The 19,968-nt window shown below is 47.4% G+C and overlaps 1 protein-coding gene across 7 annotated transcripts in view; it reads left to right on the top strand.

Annotated features, from left to right (window-relative positions):
- Positions 1-19,968, top strand: part of C10H1orf159 (chromosome 10 C1orf159 homolog) — a 122,563-nt gene that overhangs the window by 25,985 nt on the left and 76,610 nt on the right. The window contains exon 1 of one of the 7 annotated variants that reach the window (XM_063943152.1): positions 8,058-8,191. The exons of 5 other annotated variants lie outside the window; for them this stretch is intronic. The gene's annotated coding sequence lies outside the window, so the exon portion shown is untranslated. Of the gene's footprint in view, positions 1-8,057; positions 8,216-19,968 lie in introns of those variants that run through there. One more of the 7 variants, XM_063943150.1, reaches the window with a different exon arrangement.

Raw genomic sequence — 19,968 nt, 5'->3', positions numbered from 1 at the left:
TTGTCAAGGGAGTACTGCATATACAGCCTCCTGTGGTGCCTCCGGTGGCACCGTGGGATCTAAATGTAGTTTTAGATTTCCTCAAATCCCATTGGTTTGAACCATTGAAAAAGGTGGATTTGAAATATCTCACATTGAAAGTGACTATGTTACTAGCCCTGGCCTCTGCCAGGAGAGTATCTGAATTGGCGGCTTTATCTTATAAAAGTCCTTATCTAATCTTCCATTCGGATAGGGCAGAACTGCGGACTCGTCCGCATTTTCTCCCTAAAGTGGTATCAGCATTTCATCTGAACCAACCTATTGTGGTGCCTGCGGCCACTAGCGACTTGGAGGACTCCAAGTTGTTGGACGTTGTCAGAGCCTTAAAAATATACATTGCAAGGACGGCTGGAGTCAGAAAATCTGACTCGCTGTTTATATTGTATGCACCCAACAAGTTGGGCGCACCTGCTTCTAAGCAGTCGATTGCTCGTTGGATTTGTAACACAATTCAACTTGCACATTCTGTGGCAGGCCTGCCACAGCCTAAAACTGTAAAAGCCCACTCCACAAGGAAGGTGGGCTCATCTTGGGCGGCTGCCCGAGGGGTCTCGGCATTACAACTCTGCCGAGCAGCTACGTGGTCGGGGGAGAACACGTTTGTAAAATTTTACAAATTTGATACCCTGGCAAAGGAGGACCTGGAGTTCTCTCAGTCGGTGCTGCAGAGTCATCCGCACTCTCCCGCCCGTTTGGGAGCTTTGGTATAATCCCCATGGTCCTTTCAGGAACCCCAGCATCCACTTAGGACGATAGAGAAAATAAGAATTTACTTACCGATAATTCTATTTCTCGGAGTCCGTAGTGGATGCTGGGCGCCCATCCCAAGTGCGGATTATCTGCAATACTTGTACATAGTTATTGTTAACTAATTCGGGTTATTGTTAAGGAGCCATCTTTAAGAGGCCCTTTCTGTTGTCATACTGTTAACTGGGTTTAGATCACAAGTTGTACGGTGTGATTGGTGTGGCTGGTATGAGTCTTACCCGGGATTCAAAATGCCTCCCTTATTGTGTATGCTCGTCCGGGCACAGTACCTAACTGGAGTCTGGAGGAGGGTCATAGGGGGAGGGGCCAGTGCACACCACCTGACCTAGTAAAGCTTTACTTTTTTGTGCCCTGTCTCCTGCGGAGCCGCTATTCCCCATGGTCCTTTCAGGAACCCCAGCATCCACTACGGACTCCGAGAAATAGAATTATCGGTAAGTAAATTCTTATTTTTTGTGCCTCCAGCGGCACTGTGGGATCTCAACGTAGTTCTGGGATTCCTCAAATCACATTGGTTTAAAACCAGTCAAATATGTGGATTTGAAGCATCTCACATAAAAAGTGACCATGCTCTTGGCCCTGGCCTGGACCAGGCGAGTGTCAAATTGGTGGTTTTTTCTCAAAAAAGCCCATATCTGTTTGTCCATTCGGACAGGGCAGAGCTGCGGACTCGTCCCCAGTTCTCTCCCTAAGGTGGTGTCAGTGTTTCACCTGAACCAGCTTATTGTGGTGCCTTGCACCTACTAGGGACTTGGAGGACTCCAAGTTGCTAGAAGTTGTCAGGGCCCTGAAAATATGTTCCAGGACAGCTGGAGTCAGAAAATCTGACTCGCTGTTTATACTGTATGCACCCAACAAGTTGGGTGCGCCTGCTTCTAAGCAGTCGATTGCTCGTTGGATTTGTAACACAATTCAACTTGCACATTCTGAGGCAGGCCTGCCACAGTCTAAATCGGTTAAGGCCCATTCCACAAGGAAGGTGGGCTCATCTTGGGCGGCTGGCCGAGAGGTCTCGGCATTACAACTCTGCCGAGCAGCTACGTGGTCAGGGGAGAACACGTTTGTAAAATTCTACAAATTTGATATCCTGGCAAAAGAGGACCTGGAGTTCTCTCATTCGGTGCTGCAGAGTCATCCGCACTCTCCCGCCCGTTTGGGAGCTTTGGTATAATCCCCATGGTCCTTTCAGGAACCCCAGCATCCACTAGGACGATAGAGAAAATAAGAATTTACTTACCGATAATTCTATTTCTCGGAGTCCGTAGTGGATGCTGGGCGCCCATCCCAAGTGCGGATTATCTGCAATACTTGTACATAGTTACAAAAATCGGGTTATTATTGTTGTGAGCCATCTTTTCAGAGGCTCCGCTGTTATCATACTGTTAACTGGGTTTAGATCACAAGTTGTACGGTGTGATTGGTGTGGCTGGTATGAGTCTTACCCGGGATTCAAAATTCCTCCCTTATTGTGTACGCTCGTCCGGGCACAGTACCTAACTGGCTTGGAGGAGGGTCATAGGGGGAGGAGCCAGTGCACACCACCTGATCCTAAAGCTTTACTTTTTGTGCCCTGTCTCCTGCGGAGCCGCTATTCCCCATGGTCCTTTCAGGAACCCCAGCATCCACTACGGACTCCGAGAAATAGAATTATCGGTAAGTAAATTCTTATTTTAACACCTTCCACATATCCATCCAATCAGGTGTCGGCACCGTCTGCGGCGACACCACACTCAGCTGCACTTGTTCTGCCTCCACGTGTCCTTCCTCATCAAACATGTCGACACAGGCGTACCGACACACAGCACACACACAGGGAATGCTCTGACTGAGGACAGGACCCCACAAAGGCTTTTGGGGAGACAGAGAGAGTATGCCAGCACACACCCCAGCGCGCTATAACCCAGGGATTACACTGTACCTTAGTGTTTACCCCGTAGCTGCTGTTAAATATATTTCTGCACCTAAATTTATGTGCCCCCCCTCTCTTTTTTTACCCTCTATTGCACCTGTATACTGCAGGGGAGAGCCTGGGGAGCGTCCTTCCAGCGGAGCTGTGAAGAGAAAATGGCGCTGGTGTGCTGAGGAAGAAGGCCACGCCCCCTCAGCGGCGGGCTTCTGCCCCGCTTTAATGTGTAAAAAATGGCGGGGGCTCAGGCATATATACAGTCCCAGACTGTATATATGTCTATTTTTGCCAAAAAGGTAATTAATTGCTGCCTAGGGCGCCCCCCCCTGCGCCCTGCACCCTACAGTGACCAGAGTGTGCAGTGTGCTGTGGGAGCAATGGCGCACAGCTGCAGTGCTGTGCGCTACCTTAAGTCAAGACAGGAGTCTTCAGCCGCCGATTTCGATGTCTTCATGCTTCTGCTGCTTCTGTTCTTCTGGCTCTGCGAGGGGGACGGCGGCTCGGCTTCGGGAACGGACGATCAAGGTTAGGTACCTGTGTTCGATCCCTCTGGAGCTAATGGTGTCCAGTAGCCTAAGAAGCGCTACCTAGCTGCCGTGAGTAGGTTTGCTTCTCTCCCCTCAGTCCCTCGTAGCAGAGAGTCTGTTGCCAGCAGAAACTCTCAGAAAATAAAAAACCTAACTAAAATACTTTCTTATTAGCAAGCTCAGGAGAGCCCACTAGGAGCACCCAGCTCTGGCCGGGCACAGATTCTAACTGAGGTCTGGAGGAGGGGCATAGAGGGAGGAGCCAGTGCACACCAGATAGTACTAAATCTTTCTTTAGAGTGCCCCGTCTCCTGCGGAGCCCGCTATTCCCATGGTCCTTACGGAGTCCCCAGCATCCACTAGGACGTTAGAGAAATATACCAAGCATCATCTAATAATTAATGATTGCTGACAATTTGTGTCACAGAAACATAGAATGTGAAGGCAGATCCACTTGGCCCACCTAGTCTGTCTATGTACAGTATACACGCACACACTAGGATTATTTTTTGTCGGGAGCCATTCATTTACTAGTATATTTTTGGATTATGAGAGGAAACCCGAGTACCCGGAAGAAACCCACGTAAGCATGGGGAGAATATACACAGTTATAGCCATGGTGGGAATCAAACCCAGGACCTCAGTGCTGTGAGGCAGTAATGCTAACCATTGCACAACTAGTAACAAATTGGCAGTTGTTAAACATATCAAAACAGTATTGTTATAAAAACTATTCAGCCTGTGTCATTAAGCAGCATAAATATAGAGGTCATTAATTCAATGCTAGTCAGTGCCATGCATCAGCTAGTAGCAGAATGTGTCAGTTACGGCATTAAAACAAATGTTACAAAGTATCAGGCGCCATTATGTAACAAAAAGAAGTGTACTGTACAATTACAATTAATACACCCATAAATGCCACATGGTTATAGGTAATTATCTAAACTAATGCAACACAAATCAGAACCTGTCATGTCTGCAGCAGTGGATCAGCAATAAGTGGACAGATCAAACAAAGTCATAATGTAATGAAGAGGACAAAGCCACGGTCAGGAACGTTGTCCACATCAATAAATAGCTTAAGGTATTAAACGGTGGGCAGTGCTGCCATTCACAATACAATCTAATAAACCATAGCAAACCAGGAAAAACCATGTTAATCTTCAAAGTATTCTACTAGAGAACAGTCTAGTTCAGGCCGACACGTATGTTGAATTAAAGTATCACTTCTAAAACTCAAGTTGATCGTCTCCTGAGTGCCGCCTGTTCTCTGCATGCTGTACATGGGCTAATTACCCAAGGAGGGTACCGATTTGGATACTACCACAGTGTCCATTGCTCTGCCCCGCAGCACATGTCTAGCCCAGCAGCACCCACCACAGAAGGGCAAGGCCTGGTCTCTCCTTCTCCATGGCATGGACTGAGAGCTGCAGGTCTTGTGTTCCAGCGTTACATGGGGGCAGTGCAGGAGCAGCAGTCCATATGGCAGGCCGCAGCACATGTTACAGAAGAGGCGCATTTACCTTCCACCAAGCGCTCAGGCAGATCCTTGCAGCAACAGGGCGGGCTGGGGAGAGGCGCGCAGGGAGAGGGTGCTGCCTGCGAGCAATGGAAACTAAACAGATCAGTGATCCCTGTGCTGATTCCGCGCGGCACTGTGTGAGGACGGAGGGAGCTGCTGTGGCTGAGCATGCGCAGCCAGCAGCTCCCCCCGGACATTCTCTATGCAGAGAGCTCTCTGCAACTGCAGCAAGTCCGCGGTTGCGAACGCAGCTTTTCCTGAGATGGAGACAATGCAGTCTCCGTTTAAAAAATACTAAATTGTCTCATCGGGGGGGTTTCCAGGTACTCGGGAACCCCCCCCTGTGTGCGCCAATGGGGAAGGGCTGTTCCATATCTCTTGCCTGCCTGTTTACTGAGCCATAGAACAGTGATGGACATATCTTTCCAACAAACCAACCAGTTCGCTGGCTGAATTAAAAATCTGGCAATGTGTGGGAGCAAATGACCATTTGCCCCTAAAGGCTGAAAAACAGACAAAAAAATTATTTTTTTCTGACAAGTTGGTTAAATCCATTTGATTAAAATAAGTTCTAAATAAATAAAAAAAATTATATCTCACACACACACCAGCCATAACATTAAAACCACCTACCTAATTTTGTGTAAGTCCCCCTCGTGCCACCAAACCCATCGACACATGAACCTGACGTGAGAACTCTGTGGTATCTGGCGTTAGAAGCAAATCCTTTAAGTTGTGAAGTGAGGCCTCCATCGCTTTGACTTTTTTTTCCAGCACATTCCACAGGTGCTCGATCAGACTGAGATCTGGGGAATTTCGAGGCCGAGTCAACACCTTGAACTTTGATGCTGGAAATTGATAAGGGGACTGCAAATAAAAACATTATTAAATGCATGAGAGCTTTGTGCTCGTTATGTTGGTACAAGGAAGAGAAAACAACATGGTTCTCCAGGTAGTGACAAAAGTTGTGCTATAAATAACTATACATACTAAATATAGAGGAGGAGAAATCAGATTAACATAGCTAGTATTAAAAGACTACACACAAGATGTGCTAAAGCGCCTACAGAAGGATATATTGCAGATGACTTCATTGGATATACTAATAGATGGAAAATAAGGATGTGGATCATTTGATCTATAAGCTAAAGGGCTGCAGTCATTAGGTCGACCACTGATGGTCGACAGGGTCATTAGGTCAACATGAAAAAGGTAGACAGTAGTAAAGGTCGACATGACGAAAGCTCGACAAAAAAAAGGTTGACACAACATTTTAAAGGTGTGTTTTTTTGGTGTAGTTATCGCCGTCAAAGCACATGGAACTCCAATTAGTATACCGCGCCCCCTTGCATTGCTAGATTCACTCGCCATGTTTCGGGCAAGGTTATTATTCCCAATCATAGTCTATGTGGATGGTAGAGTATGAAAAGGTTGATTTAAAATGCTAAGAACCCCAAAAAAGCTGCGTTGACCATATGTGTGTCGAACTTTTGATCATGTCAACATAATGCATGTCAACCATTAGTGGTCAACCTAATGACTGTCTACCTTTTCATGGTCGACCTACAGTCCGGATACCAGAAAATAAAAGGAGGAATAGGAAGATGTGAATACTGAAGGGGTAGCTATGTAAACAAACACATTGCAAACTGTAAATTAGCTATAGTTCTTTATTGAATACAGAAACTTATCTTGCGTCCTAGAGGATGCTGGGGTTGCATTTAGTACCTTGGGGTATAGACTGGTCCTTTGGGAGCCACTGGCACTTTAAGAGTTTAACAACAGTGTGGGCTGGTTCCTCCCTCTATGCCCCACCTACCAGACTCCGTTTCAAAATGTGCCCGGAGGAGCTGGTCAGAGCTAGGGGAGCTCCTAGGAGTTTTATTGTTTTCTAGAGTTTATTTTACAGGCGGGCTGCTGGCAACAGCCTCCCTGCTTCGTGGGACTTGGGGAGGGGGGGGGGGGGGGGGGGGAGTAGGATCCAACCCTTGAGGTTAATGGCCCCTGTCTCCGTTGACTGGACACTGAGCTCCTGAGGGTGATGATCGTTAGCTGCCCGAGACGACCGCTCACTCCCGCAGCATGCCGCCACCCCCTAACAGAGCCAGAAGAAAGAGTGGTGAACCTGACGCCGGAGTCCCTGTAAGCGGGTCCCCGGCGGGAATGGCGGCACATGGGTGGGAGCACAGCTCTGACAGGCTGCGCTCCGGAAGGCTCAGCGGCACACTGTGTACGGCGCTGTGAGGGGCGTCCTGGGCCAGCGCGATACCCTACACTGGTCAAACATAGCTTTCAAGGTCTAACCCACTGTTTGCTGCAAAAATTACCTCAGGCCAGTATAATCTCTAAGTGCGGGAAGACGTGCCATTACAGGGGGCGGTGCTTCTCCTCAGAGCGGATCCAGCGCCATTTTCTCCCTGCAGACACACGCTGACAGGGAACGCTGTCCTCCACATAACTACATTGAGGTAAAAGGTGTTATAAAAGGGGGGAGTGATATTATGTACTAGCCACCCTGTTAAGGTTACGCTAGTCAGCAGGGTTTTTTTTATCTTCACGCTGTGGCTGGCTTCTTGTGCTGTGTGACTCTCTGAAGATAACTGTGTTTATATTTTCCTGTATATGTGTAATCCACTTTACCATGTTTAAGGGACTTTGTCCTGTACTGCAGAATGTATATCTTTTCCTGGGAAGTCTATACCATGCTCAAAACTGTACACATCTCAGGCTTCGGTGGCTGATCCCCCTGGGGTAGCCTCCATATGGTGTACTTTAAGAATATATTGCTTCCAATATATCCCATACTGGGTAGAAGTCGCAGTTTTGAGAAAAGTGGGGTTTAAAATCCCACTGCTGTACCTCTCACCCCATCTCCGTACCCTAGAAAGCGTACACTTGCCCATATAATGCATATATATGAGGGTTCCAACATATGTTTGAAGCTATTAGGGATGAGGAATGTTATTATAGGTATATAATGAATGCCTTCCCACTGTGTAGGGTGTTGAACTCCTTATTTGGGAAAACCTGAGTACACCCAGAGTTATTATCCACATCCCTATAGAGTGTCTAAATTGTCAAATATGGTTGTCTTACCTGTCCCTGGTACAACCTCCATAAAGGCTGATCACCTATTGAGACTAATCTCTAATACTGTACACTGCTGCAGGTGTGACTCGGAGACCCACTTGCATACATCTCTGGGGCTATTGTAATGTGGTCAGGCTCCTTACTTGATGATTTAGATTCTATGTGTAGAAGTGACTTGTACTTGTTTCTGTGTCACATACAGGATTCTACAGGCTTCACGGTGAGATGCCATGAAGGAGATTGACCTGCATAATGCAGGGACCACTGCTCTGGCAGTTTCGACACGCAGGGGACGGAGTCTACACCAATGGACTGCGGATACAGAATCCGAGTAAGGTATGACAGGTCCACCTTTCACAGGTAAGACCCTGTTGGGACGCACGGGATACGTGATTATCCATGTCAACTGCGGTTAAGTCGGTATGTCTTCCTTCCGCAGCTGCACAGACCAGGAAATTTTATTCTACACCTACACTGCAATTCCTTCAAACATGATTCCACATATTCCTCCACTTCCTTTAGAGGACGTTGGAAATCCAGAAAACCTGCACCGCCAGGTTCCCAGGGACTGATTTCAAATTCGGACTTTTTCAAACCCTTCGGTTTGTCGGTGGACTTCGCTGCCTGGGGATCAGGCAGGTGGGAGCGAGACTAAAGAGATTCAGTAACACATCTAGGCAATATACTGCCTAGACCCGTGGAAACAGTTGGGTTGCCCAGGGGTGCAGACTAGAATTTCTAGTATTCCCGCCTCACAGATTATTCAAATCAGGCATACTAGCTTCTCAGGCAGAAAGTGCACTACTGCTAGAAGCTATCTTATCATTTGTCGAACTAATGTCATTATTCCAGTTCCACCTCATTTACGTAACAGGGGTTACTATTCAAACCTGGGGTCATTGATTCCCTACTAGTGGGTGTTCAATTTAGGACGGAGTCTGGTAGTGGTGACCTCTGCTTGAGATGTTGAGGAATTCCTGGTATTCCGGGATATCAGGGGTGCATACTTCACATTCCAATCTGGCCGCCTATCTAGGGTTGCACTACAACTATGTCACTTCCAGTTCCAAACACTGAGCTTGGCTTCTACGCAACACCGGGGGTGTTCATCAGGGCCATGGCAGCCTTTATACTCCCGCTCCACAAACCAGGAGTGGGCATAATTCCATATCTGGGTGACTTTAACATCCTCCAGGGAGATGTTGTTACGGAGTGTTGCGCTCTCTCAAATCAACTGTCCCCTGGATCTCGGGTGGATGCTGAAGCTTCCAATTTTCGCATTTGAAGCCGATAAGGAGGTTTTTTTTTTTTTTCTCTCCCTGGGGCTGATTCTCAACACTGAAGTGCAGAGGGTGTTTTCTACCGGTGAAGAAAGCGCAGGTGATCCAATCAATGGTCCGTGATGTCAGCCCGGGTATCGGTTCATCAGTGCATTCACCTTCTGGGGAAGATGGTTGCCTACTAAGAGGCTCAACAGTACGGAAGATTCCTTGCACGGTCTTTCCCACTGGATCTCCTGGTCTTATGGTCAGGATCTCATCTTCACATGCACCAGCGGATACGCCTGTTGCCGAAAGCCAGAATTTCACTCCTCTGGTGGCTGCAAACTTCTCACCTACTCGAAGGCCGCAGGTTCAGGATTCATAATTGGATTCATCGAATCACAAATGCAAGTCTCAGGGGTTGGAAAGCAGTCGCTCAGGCGGAAAACTTCCAAGGAAAGCTGTCCGTTCAGGCATCTCTCCTTCCAATAAACATTCTGGATCTGAAGGCCGTGTACAACGACCTTCTACAAGCGGCACATCTTCTGCGAGAACAAGCCGTTCAGGTTCAGTAGGACAACGTTACAGCGGTGTCCTATATTAATAGGCAGGGTGGAACGAAGAGCAGGGCTGCAATGTCAGAGGTGACCATAATCCTCCCCTGAGCAGAGAAGCAGGCGCTGTCAGCAGTCTTCATTCCGGGAGTGGACAACTGGTGAACAGACTTCCTCAGCAGACACAATCTCCATCCAGGAGAATGGGGCCTCCACCCAGAGGTATTCGCAGAGGTAACAAGCCGATGGGGTGTGCCTCAGACATGATGGCCTCTCACCTCAACGAGAAGCTTCGGAGATACTGTTCCAGGTCACGAGACCCACAAGCAGTGGCGGTGGACGCCCTGGTAACTCCGTGGGTGTCCCAGTCAGTGTATGTGCTCCCTCCACTTCCACTCATCCCATGAATTCTCAAGCTAATAAAAAGAACAAGAGTTGAGGCGATCTCCTCATTGCTCCGGACTGGCCAAGAAGTGCTTGGTACGCGGATCTTCTGGAGTTACTGCTGGAAGATCCGAGGCATCTTCCTCTTCGCGAGGACCTTCTGCAACAGGGGCCGTTTGTTTATCAAGACTTACACACGGCTACGTTTGACGGCATGGGGGTTGAACGCCAGATCTTGGCTCGGAAGGGCATTCCGAACAAGGTCATTCCTACCCTGATGCTGCCTAGAAAGGGGGTATCGTCTAAATATTACCATCGCATTTTGTAAACGTACAGGTCTTGGTGTGAATCCAACAAGTTTCCTACGGTGGAGTTTCAACTAGGACAGTTTCTCCTCTTTCTGCATGCAGGTGTGGTTGTGGGCCTACGCTTGGGCTTCATAAAGGTCCAGATTTTGGTCTTGTCCATTTTCTTCCAGAAACGATTGGCTGCTCTCCCTGAGATTCAGACTTCATTGATAGGGATTCTGCATATCCAGCCACCCTTTGTGCCTTCTACGGCACCTTGGGATCTTAATGTGGTGCTGCAGTTCCTGCAGTCAGATTGGTTTGAGCCTTTACAGGAGGTGGACGTCAAGTTTCTAACTTGGAAGGTGGTCACACTGTTGGCATTGGCATCTGCTCGATGGGTGTCGAAATTGGAGGCATTGTCATGCAAGAGCCCCTACTTGTTTTTCCATGAAGATGGAGCTGAGCTCAGAACACATCAGCAATTTCTTCCGGGGGTTGTCTGTTTTTCATATCACCAACCTATTGTGGTGCCAGTGGCTACTGACTCCTCAATTACCTCACAGTCCTTGGATGTTGTGAGGGCTTTGATAGTTTCTGTAAAGAGGACTTCTCGTCACAGGTAGTCGGACGCTCTGTTTGTCCTTTATGGTCCCAACATGGTTTGGTGTCCAGCTTCTAAGCAGACATTTGCTCGCTGGATCGGGTTTACAATCCAGCATGCTTATTGTACGGCAGGCCTGCTGTGTCAAAGATCTGTTAAGGCCCACTCTACTCGTACAGTGGGTTGTTCCTGGGCAGCTGCCCGGGGTGTCTCGGTTTTGCAGCTTTGCCGACCAGCTGCTTGGTCAGGGTCGAACAGTTTTGCTGAACTTCTACAAGTTCAATACTTAAAGTTTAGTCACTCCGTCCTGCAGGATACTCCGCACTCTCCCTCCCGTACTGGGAGCTTTGGTACGTCCCCATGGTACTAAATGGAAACCCTGCATCCTCTAGGATGTAAGCAAAAATAGGATTTTAATTACTGGTAAATGCTTTTCTCGTAGTCCATAGAGGATGCTGGGCGCCCGATCAATGTTTCGTTTTCCTGCCTTGCTACTTGGTTAAGTATTGGTTCAGCTGTTGTTATTCCTCTTTCATGCATGGTTTTTTCAGGTTACATGTGGATTGGCATGGTTGCTTCCTGTTTCATGCTAGATAACATGTTTTCTTCGTGTTGCATGGTTTCTTCGTGTTGCCTACTGGTTAGCATGGTTTCTTCATGTTTCATGTGGTTTTGCATGATTTCTTCATGGTGCATGCTGGTTAGCATGGTTTCTCCAGGTTGCTTTTTTTTTATTATTTATTTATTTTTTTCCGTTTCGGTGTGAGCTGGTGTGAATTTCACCACTATCTGTATTTCCTTCTCTCGAAGTATGTCCGTCTCCTCGGGCACAGTTTCTAGACTGAGTCTGGTAGGAGGGGCATAGAGGGAGGAGCCAGCCCACACTGTTAAACTCTTAAAGTGCCAGTGGCTCCCAAAGGACCCGTCTATACCCCATGGTACTAAATGAAACTCCAGCATCCTCTACGGATTACGAGAAAAGGATTTACCGGTAGGTAATTAAAATCCTATTTTCGGGTTTTGTTTTTCCAGCATTTGGAGTCAAGCACATTATAAGATTCGGGGCAGTGTGGGATTGCTGCGGTAAGATAACAAGCTGTGGCAACAATAAAGGAATTAAGAAACTGAAAGTCTCAGATTGGAGTCACATAGTGAAATAAACAAGGGATTGGCAAAAGTAGGAAATAAAGTAAGCTCCATGGAAGGGCTGGAAACCAGTGTTTAGTAATTCAGGGGCAGATGTATTAAGCCTGGTGAAGTGATAAAGTGGAAGGTGATAACGCACCAGCCAATCAGCTCCTAACTTACATGTTACAGGCTGGGTTTGAAAAATGACAGTTAGGAGCTGACTGGCTGGTGCTTTATCTCTTTCCACTTTATCACTTCACCAGGCTTAATACATCTGCCCCTCAGGGACCAGTGTGGTGTCCTGTTTTGTGTAGTATAGTCATTAGTGAGATCACTTGTGGTCTACAAGGGAAGGTATGTCTATTTTTGTAGCCGATACAAAGATCTGTAACAGTGATTTCTTGTTTTGAGGTAAATGAAATCCTTAGTGATCTCAAGAAAGTAAAGTAATGGACTAAAGTGTGAAACATTAAAGATTACTATATCTAAAAGTATAAGCTAATGCATATAGGAAACCTAATTCCTAAGCAGAATACAGAATGACGGAATGTCTGCAGTAGAAGAAGTTTCTGTTAGATGATATTAAGATAATCAAGTAGTGCTGGTATAGCAAGAGGTTTTTGTAAAGGGGGGTACTCACGGAGCGATCGCTGCTTAAAATCTAAGCAATCTGACTAGATTGCTTAGATTTTAAGCACGATCGCTCCGTGTGTAGCCCCCTCAGCGATAGCGATGCGCAGCCCCGCGCATCGCTATCGCTGCTGCTAGATTGGCCTGCATGCAGGCCAATCTAGCGGGTCGCTCACTTCACCCGCTGGGTGAAGTGAGCGGCCCCCCCGTCTCGCGCTGTGCTGAGCGCCGGGAGAGATGTGTGCTGAGCGGCGAGTACTGGCCTTTACTGTCAAGTTTCAAAGCACACCCAATTCCCAAGCCTTTTTTTTGTTTTTTGTATGCTAAGAGCGGCTGGGCAACTGATTGAGACCATTTATATTGCTTTATTAGGGACTAAACATTCAGCTTTGAATAAATGATTACCTATATGCTGTTCTATATGGCATAATAAAATAAAGAAGTCTCAAGTTCAAATACTCCATAGAAATGCACATACAGTATACGAGTTAGTTATAGCTTTAGATCTATTACTTTTTCTCCAGTCCCCACATTGATTGTAGCACAGTAGAGTACACTTTTAGTAGGTAGGGTCAGCCTGTGAGACCATGTAGGGGTCCTTTAAAAAATAAATGTGGCCGTATGAAAAAAAAAAAATATCCTTATTTACATGCAATTTTGTTTAATTTTCTTTTATTAATGATGGTGAGTGCTCACTTAATATTCAGGTGTGGTGTCTAAATTGACTTAAGTCCCCTACACATTTGATGATTTGCCGCAGAGGTGCCTGACAGACGATACGGCGATGGGGCCGCGCATCGTTCATAGTTGATGCCTACACACTGAGCGATATGAACAATGTGCATTGTTCATAACTGAACTCGATTGTTCGTATCGACCGCACACATCGGCAAGTGTGTAGAGCCCATTAGTTAAACATTATAATGCTTGAAATTTGAGGGTCCTTGTGTTAGGGGTTTTCACAAAGGTGATCTTGTACAATAGTGTCCAAAAAAATAAAATACCTCCTTCAATGAGGCAAATGGACGGCCCATGTAAGGGAATGGATTTCACGCAAGAGAATGGATTCCTTTTATTTGACTTTAGACTCGTGCCCGATCTCTGAATTATCAGGTCTGACCTGGTAACACGGTTGTTTAGCCATCACTGTTGTATTTAGGTTGGTCTTGTAATCTCCCTGCCACTCAGAACTGCCCTCAACCTTTTGAAAAAAACAACTAGTTTTTACAGGGTTTTTTTTTTTTTCATTTATTTTGCAAACCATTAAATGCAAGTTGTTACAGAAAATACTTCTGAGACGTGCTTAGATTTTAGTTTTTCAATTTCCTGTCAAGAAAATGCATAAGAACATAACCTGGCTCTTGCATACAGGAAGGAAGTACACTGTGGACTGCTGCTCGACTTATATAGCACTGAGGTGGTTTCCTCCAGGTAGACGCTTCCAGGGACTTGTGCATTTTGCAGATGTACATCTTGTTTGTGCAGTCTGAAATGTATTATTTACTGTAACACAAAAAATTGATATACAGCTATATAATTGCACAACCACAGAAAAATGAACATTAGACATTGCCAGTGTTTTAGCATGTGAATGACTATTCAGTCTGTGCAAAAGAACCCTTTTTTTTTTTTTTTTTTTAAAGGAAGTTCTTTGATTTCATTAAGTTTTCATGTACTGACTGATTGGGGGTACTAAAGGCATGTTTAAGTTAAGTGTTTGCCAACTATTTACAGTTCACAGTTTACACAGGTCTGAAAAATGCCCTGCGAAATGCTCACTGATTGTCTTGTTGACTTTAATTGTCAAAGCAATCCAACATAATGAGGCTAATGTCACAATTATGTTACACATTATCAACCTACAAAGAGAACGGATGTCTTTGCATTTTAGTTCTTTCATGTTTCCTCCCCCTCTGCTGTCTTGTAGAATGGTGCTGGTCCAAAATGGAAGCAATTGTTAATGTGCTTTCGAGTTGTCCAGCCATTTTACTGTAGCTTGGAGTGTTCAGAAGCCAAATCCTTATTTCTCTAACGTCCTTGAGGATGCTGGGACTCCGTAAGGACCATGGGGAATAGACGGGCTCCGCAGGAGATAGGGCACTTTAAGAAAGCTTTGGACTCTGGATGTGCACTGGCTCCTCCCTCTATGCCCCTCCTCCAGACCTCAGTTTTACACTGTGCCCAGAGCAAGATGGGTGCACTGCAGAGAGCTCTCCAGAGTTCTCTGCCTAGAAGCATTTTTGTTTGGATTTTTTTCTACCTTTTACTACTTTTTCACAGGGAGCACTGCTGGCAGGGGGGGGCGCTCTGGGCAGCAATAGAAACCTCTGCATGGCAAAAAGACTATATACATGTACAGGTGGGCTCTGTACATGTATATAAAAGAGCCCCCGCCATATTTTACTAAGTTTGAGCGGGACAGAAGCCCGCCTCCGAGGGGGCGGGGCTTCTCCCTCAGCACTCACCAGCGCCATTTTCTCTCCACAGCACTGCTGAGAGGAAGCTCCCCGGACTCTCCCCTGCTTACACACTGTGAAAGGGTGCTTAAAAGAGAGGGGGGGGGGGGCACATAATTGGCGGTTTACATATTATACAGCGCTGCTGGGGAAAAACATTTTGTGTTGGTCTCCAGGGTCATTGCGCTGGGGTGTGTGCTGGCATACTCTCTCTCTCTCTCTCTCCAAAGGGCCTTGACAGGGATACTGTCTTCAGGAAAGGGGTTCCCTGTGTGCGTGGGAAGTGTCGGTACGCGTGTGTCGACATGTTTGACGAGGAAGGCTCGCTTAATGCGGAGGGGGAGTGCTTGAATGTTGGGTCGCCGTCGGCAACGCCGACACCGGAATGGGTGGATATGCTGAATGTCTTGAATGCAAATGTCAATCTATTGCATAAAAGGTAAGACAAGGCAGAAGCTAGGGATCAGTCAGGTAGCCAGTCCAAGCCTGTCCCTGGGGCGCCAGGTCCTTCGGGGTCTCAGAAGCGCACCATATCCCAGATCGATGACACAGATACTGACTCTAGTGTCTACTATGAAGATGCAAAATTACAGCCGAAGGTGGCAAAGGGTACATGATTATTGCCATTAAAGAGGTTTTGTATATTACTGAGGAACCCCCTGTCCCTGACACGAGGGTACACATGTATAAAGGGAAAAATCCTGAAGTCACTTTTCCATCCTCATTTGAATTAAGTGACTTGTGCGAAAAGGCTTGGGAATCTCCGGATAGGAGACCACAAGTTCCCAAAAGGATTCTCATGGTGTATCCTTTTCCACAAACTGATAGGATACGCTGGGAATCTTCGCCAAAAGTTGACAAGGCGCTGACACGTTTGTCCAAAAAGGTGGCACTGCCTTCTCAGGATACGGCTTCCCTCAAGGAACCTGCTGATCGCAGGCAGGAAATTACCTTAAAGCACATTTACAATCATTCCGGTACTATTGCTCGACCGGCTATGGCGTCGGCCTGGGTTTGTAGTGCGGTTGTGGCATGGGCAGATTCCTTATCTACGGAAATTGACACCTTAGATAGGGATGCCATTCATATGACCATAGAGCATATCAGAGATGCTGCCTTGTATATGAGGGATGCTCAGAGAGACATTTGTTTATTAAGCTCCAGAATAAATGCTATGTCTTTCTGCTAGGCGGCTCTTGTGGACCCGACAGTGGACGGGAGATGCCGATTCAAAGCGGCATATGGAGTCTTTGCCTTACAAAGGGGTGGAGTTGTTTGGAGACGGCCTCTCGGATCTTGTCTCTACAGCTGGTAAGTCAAATTTCTTACCTTATGTCCCCCCGCAGCATACAAAAAAGGCACCTCATTATCAAATGCAGTCCTTTCGTTCCAATAAAAACAAGAGGGTACGGGGATCATCCTTTGTTGCCAGAGGGAAAGGCAGGGGAAAAAAAGCTGCACACAGCTAGTTCCCAAGTGCAGAAGTCCTCCCCTGCGTCTGCAAAGTCCACCGCATGACTCTGGGGCTTCCCGAGGGGAGGCAGATCTGGTGGGGGCTCGTCTTCGGTTTTTCAGCCACATCTGGGTTCACTCGCAGGTGGATCCCTGGGCGTTAGAGATTGTTTCTCAGGGATACAGACTGGAATTCGAAGACTTGCCTCCTCGCCGATTTTTCAAATCGGCTCTGCCGGCTTCCCCGTCAGAGAGGGAGCTAGTGTTGGCAGCAATCCAAAAATTGTGTATTCAACAGGTGATTGTCACAGTTCCTCATCTCCAGCAAGGAGAGGGATATTACTCAACCCTGTTTGTGGTCCCGAAACCGGACGGTTCGGTCAGACCCATTTTAAACCTGAAATCTCTGAACCTGTACTTGAAGAGGTTCAAGTTCAAAATGGAATCACTCAGGGCGGTCATCGCCAGCCTGGAGGGGAGGGGGGGGATTGGATGGTGTCCCTGGACCTAAAGGATGCTTACCTTCATGTTCCGATATTCCCCCTGCATCAGGCGTTCCTGAGATTTGCAGTGCAGGACTGTCCCTACCTATTTCAGACGTTGCCGTTTGGGCTTTCCACGGCCCCGAGAATTTTCACCAAGGTAATGGCGGAAATGATGGTGCTCCTGCGCAGGCAGGGGGTCACAATTATCCCATACTTGGACGATCTCCTCATAAAGGCGAGATCTCGGGAGAGGTTGCTGGACAGCGTGTCCCTGTCCATGAAGACGTTGCAGATACACGGCTGGATTCTCAATATACCGAAGTCCCAGCTAGTCCCTACAACGCGTCTGACCTTTTTGGGGCTGATTCTAGACACAGACCAGAAAAAGATTTTTCTTCCGATCGAAAAGGTTCAGGAACTCCTAGCCATGGTCAGGAACCTATTAAAACCAAAAAAAAAGGTTTCAGTGAACGTGGGTCCTGGGGAAGATGGTGGCTTCCTACGAGGCCATCCCTTTCGGCAGGTTCCATGCAAGGACTTTTCAATGGGACCTCTTGGACAAGTGGTCCGGGTCCCATTTACAAATGCATCAAAGGATCACCCTGTCTCCCAGGACCAGGGTAGCTCTCCTGTGGTGGCTGAACAGTGCTCACCTACTAGAAGGTCGCAGGTTCGGCATTCAGGACTGGGTCCTGGTGACCACGGATGCAAGCCTCCGAGGCTGGGGAGCAGTGACACTGGGAAGAAATTTCCAAGGTCTCTGGTCAAGCCAAGAGTCTTGTCTCCACATCAACGTCTTGGAGTTGAGGGCCATATACAACGCCCTGCGTCAAGCGGAGGAATTGCTTCGGAGAAAACTGGTTCTGATTCAGTCAGACAATGTCACGGCAGTGGCTCATATAAACTGCCAAGGCGGAACAAGGAGCAGAATGGCCATGGCAGAAGCGACCAGGATTCTACGCTGGGCGGAAGGCCATGTAAGCGCGATATCAGCGGTGTTCATCCCGGGGGTGGACAACTGGGAGGCGGACTTCCTCAGCAGGCACGACCTGCATCCGGGAGAGTGGGGACTTCATCAAGAAGTCTTCGCACAGATCACGGATCGTTGGGGACTGCCTCAAATCGACATGATGGCATCCCGTCTCAACAAAAAGCTAAAGCGGTATTGCGCCAGGTCAAGGGACCCTCAGGCGGTAGCGGTAAACGCACTAGTGACACCTTGGGTGTTCAGATCGGTCTATGTGTTTCCTCCTCTTCCTCTTATACCCAAGGTGTTGAGAATAATACGAAGAAGCAGGGTCAGAACAATACTCATTGTTCCGGATTGGCCACGGAGGACTTGGTATCCGGAGCTGCAAGAGTTGCTCGCAGGGGATCCGTGGCCTCTTCCTCTAAGGCAGGACCTGCTGCGGCAGGGGCCCTGTCTGTTCCAAGACTTACCGCGGCTGCGTTTGACGGCATGGCGGTGTAACGCCGGATCCTAGTGGAAAAAGGGATTCCGGAGGAAGTCATTCCTACCCTGATCAAGGCTAGGAAAGACGTGACGTTAAAACATTATCACCGTATATGGCGGAAATATGTTTCTTGGTGTGAGGCCAGAGCTGCTCCTACGGAGGAGTTCGATTTGGGCCGTCTACTTCACTTCCTTCAAACAGGAGTGACTTTGGGCCTAAATTTAGGATCCATAAAGGTCCAGATTTCGGCCTTATCCGTTTTCTTTCAAAGAGAATTGGCCTCTATTCCTGAAGTACAGACCTTTGTGAAGGGGGTGCTGCATATTCAGCCTCCCTTTGTGCCTCCGGTGGCGCCTTGGGATCTTAACGTGGTGTTGCGTTTCCTCAAGTCACCTTGGTTTGAATCACTCAAAACTGTGGAGTTGAAATACCTCACGTGGAAAGTGGTCATGTTGTTGGCGTTAGCTTCGGCAAGACGTGTTTCCGAATTGGCGGCTTTATCACATAAAAGTCCATACTTGGTTTTTCACGTGGATAGGGCAGAGTTGAGGACTCGCCCTCACTTTCTGCCAAAAGTGGTCTCATCTTTTCATGTGAACCAACCTATTGTCGTGCCTGTGGCTACACGGGACTTGGAGGATTCCGAGTCCTTGGATGTAGTCAGGGCTTTGAAGATTTATGTGACCAGAATGGCTAGAATCAGGAAGACTGAAGCTTTGTTCGTTCTGTATGCGGCCAACAAGGTTGGCGCTCCTGCTTCAAAGCAGACTATTGCTCGCTGGATCTGTAACACGATTCAGCAGGCGCATTCTACGGCAGGATTGCCGTTACCGAAATCGGTTAAGGCCCATTCCACTAGGAAGGTGGGCTCTTCTTGGGCGGCTGCCCGAGGGGTCTCTGCATTACAGTTGTGCCGAGCAGCTACTTGGTCGGGGACAAACACCTTTGCAAAGTTCTATAAGTTTGATACCCTGGCTGAGGAGGACCTCCTGTTTGCTCAATCGGTGCTGCAGAGTCATCCGCATTCTCCCGCCCGTTTGGGAGCTTTGGTATAATCCCCATGGTCCTTACGGAGTCCCAGCATCCTCAAGGACGTTAGAGAAAATAAGATTTTACTTACCGGTAAATCTGTTTCTCGTAGTCCGTAGAGGATGCTGGTCGCCCGTCCCAAGTGCAGACTTTTTCTGCAAGACTTGTATATAGTTATTGCTTATATAAGGGTTATGTTATAGTTTTTCGGTTGAACCGTGGCTATGTTGTTGTTCATACTGTTAACTGGGTAAGTTTATCACAAGTTATATGGTGTGATTGGTGTGGCTGGTATGGATCTCGCCCTTAGATTTACAAAAATCCTTCCTCGTACTGTCCATCTCCTCTGGGCACAGTTTCCCTAACTGAGGTCTGGAGGAGGGGCATA

Source organism: Pseudophryne corroboree, chromosome 10 (genome assembly GCF_028390025.1).
Source record: "Pseudophryne corroboree isolate aPseCor3 chromosome 10, aPseCor3.hap2, whole genome shotgun sequence".
Taxonomy (NCBI): domain Eukaryota; kingdom Metazoa; phylum Chordata; class Amphibia; order Anura; family Myobatrachidae; genus Pseudophryne; species Pseudophryne corroboree.
This window is presented reverse-complemented; position numbering and strand designations above follow the sequence as displayed.